The following is a 2,857-nucleotide window of genomic DNA, read 5'->3' as shown; positions in this document are numbered from 1 at the left end:
AAATATCATTTAAATCTTTCGAAAGAATAACTTTCACAATTCCACTTTCAAATCACTTCACCATTCACCATAGACACAAGGAAACACACACACACTGGGAGATCCTATAACCGACATAAACCATGTGAGCTACATGGAGTCCAACGTACAACCCACATTGGGGAGAGTCGTCCTATCCTTGCCATCGGAGTAGGACTATCGATATCAAATCCATACAAACTAGTGATCACTATATATATCAGCCTTAGGCTCACTCCTACGGGGGCACGTAGTTCTAGAGAAGTAAGGTCTCTTTATACCTCCCACTTGATGCTAAAAATTTCTCTCGAACATAGCTCCGATCATTTCAAAGACAATCCACAACAAAACAGTTTTAGTAATATATAAATATACATCGGGAGCCATCATGCTTCCCATCTATCAAAATCAACCACGTTGTGGATTTCTTTCACACTCGAGTTAATAAAAAATCCATTAAGAACAAAAGGTCAAATCATTCAAAATATCTCAAATATTCAACATCAACGTACTTATAACACACACTTTTTCAAAAAAAACCCAATTTCCAATGGGGATTCACGACCCAAATATCAAAATCATGATAAATATTGTTCAAGATTCATGCTTTATATCTCCACACATGTAAATTCATCTTTCAAAATCATAAACATCAAGATTTCATAATAATCATCATCATAAGATATGGGTTCATGCTTCAAATTCGTAAAAATCAAATAAAAATCACGCCTTTGTAAAGAAAATTACTTTTGGGCACAAGAACGAAAGAGAGTTCTTGTTGAAAAACCTCACATACCTTGAATGATAAACTTTAGATCGATACTCATTTTTGAGATGTTAATCATGCCTTTGAATGATGGTTCTTGGAGTTCTTGAACTAGGAACTTGGAATCTTGAATAAATTTGATGAATTAATGGCGAACTTTGGAGGTTCTTGAAGTTGGATGTAGGAGTTTAGGGTTTTCTTTTTGAGGGATTTTGATGAAATATAATATCTAATGCTTCTAATAGGATTTAATATAGGGTTTGGACGAATTTTGGGTGAGGGAGAATGACCAAAACGCCCCTAAAAATAAAAAAAATTCTTGAATCTATCCTTTGGTGGACTATTTTGATAGTCTAAAGTAGATCAACTATAACGTTTTACTCTGATATCCAAATTGGATAAAACTAATTTCATTAGAAAGAGGACTCGCAGAACTTTCCATTGATATATAGTAGATCACCTAGATCATTAGGTACAAGGAGTTATGATCATTTAAAGTTGGAGCAAAAATACGCCAGGCCTCAGTACTTTTTCCTGCACGTTTTACTGTTCACTACTATTCACGGTTCGATCGGGTGTCCGTTTTGGATGATCCACATATCTTGGGAAAGCTTATTCGATACTCTACACAATGGTGGGTCATAATGTAAGACATTCCACACGAAAAATTTATAATTTATTCTAGAAGATAGAACCCAACACGTTTACGCACAAAATTTCAACGAAACATTTCCCGGGGTATTACATCATCCCCCCCGGAAACATTCATCCTCGAATGAAGCTAGACATGCCAAGATTAGATAGGGAATAGAGCATACAGCTGAAACCATTCGTTAGACTCATCACCACATCGTTTCTCACTCCGAATGCAACATAGAATGCATAAATTCAAGAAACTACAGCTGAACACATAATAAATGACAGCTGAACTGCTGCAGCTTTTATTAAAAGTGCATGATCTAGGAAAGAACGGTACCTTCGGCTTGATCGGAGTTCGCGGAAAATAGGTGCGGGTACTTAGGTCATATATCCGCCTCAGCTTTCCAAGTTGTACCCTCAATAGATTAGTTTCGCCACAACACCTTGACCAAGGGAACTTCTTTGTTCCTTAGCCTTAGGACACTGAAATCAAGAATCTCAACAGGACTCTCATCAAAAGAAAGATTTTCTTGATTGTCAGCACTCACAGAGGAATCCACTACCACAGGATTGCTAATATGATTTCTAAGCGTGGAGACATGGAATATTGGATGAACAGAGGAGAACTCGGAAGGAAACTCGACCTCATAAGCTACCTTACCAACATGGCTAAGAATTTTGTAAGGACCAACATAACGGGAACTAAGCTTCCCCTTCTTTTCGAATCTCTTCACCCCCCTCATGGGTGAAATTTTTAGATACACTAGGTCACCAACTTTAAACTCAAGGTCTCTCCTTCTAATATCCGCATATGACTTCTGACGACTCTGCGCAGTTTTTAACCTTTCCCTAATCAACTTAACTTTTTCCATAGCCTCAAATACCGAATCAAGACCACTCACAGCTGCTTCACCCACCTCGAACCAACCTATGGGTGATCTACACTTCCTCTCATATAAGGCTTCAAACGGAGCCATGCCAACACTATAGTGGAAACTATTATTGTAACCAAACTCTATCAACGATAAGTAATCATCCCAACTTCCCTTAAAGTCAAGTGCACAAGCTCTCAACATATCCTCTAAGGTCTGGATGGTCTGCTCAGCCTGACCATCGGTCTGCGGATAAAAAGCAGAACTCAAAAGCACTTGGGTACAAGACCCTTCTAAAAAGCTTTCCAAAATTGCGAAGTGAATTGAGTACCCCTATCCGAAATGATAGACAAGGGAACTCCATGCAGTCTGACTAGCTCTCGGATATACAATCTAGCGTAATCCTCAGCAGTATATGAAGTATGAAAAGGCAAGAAATGAGCAGAATTAGTCAACCTATCAACCACAACCCAAATGGAATCATGATGGCGGCGGGAAGGAGGTAAACCAATCACAAAGTCCATATTTATCTCTTCCCACCTGGAAGTGGGAAGAGATAAAT

Source organism: Capsicum annuum, chromosome 8 (assembly GCF_002878395.1).
Source record: "Capsicum annuum cultivar UCD-10X-F1 chromosome 8, UCD10Xv1.1, whole genome shotgun sequence".
Taxonomy (NCBI): Eukaryota; Viridiplantae; Streptophyta; class Magnoliopsida; order Solanales; family Solanaceae; genus Capsicum; species Capsicum annuum.
This window is presented reverse-complemented; position numbering follows the sequence as displayed.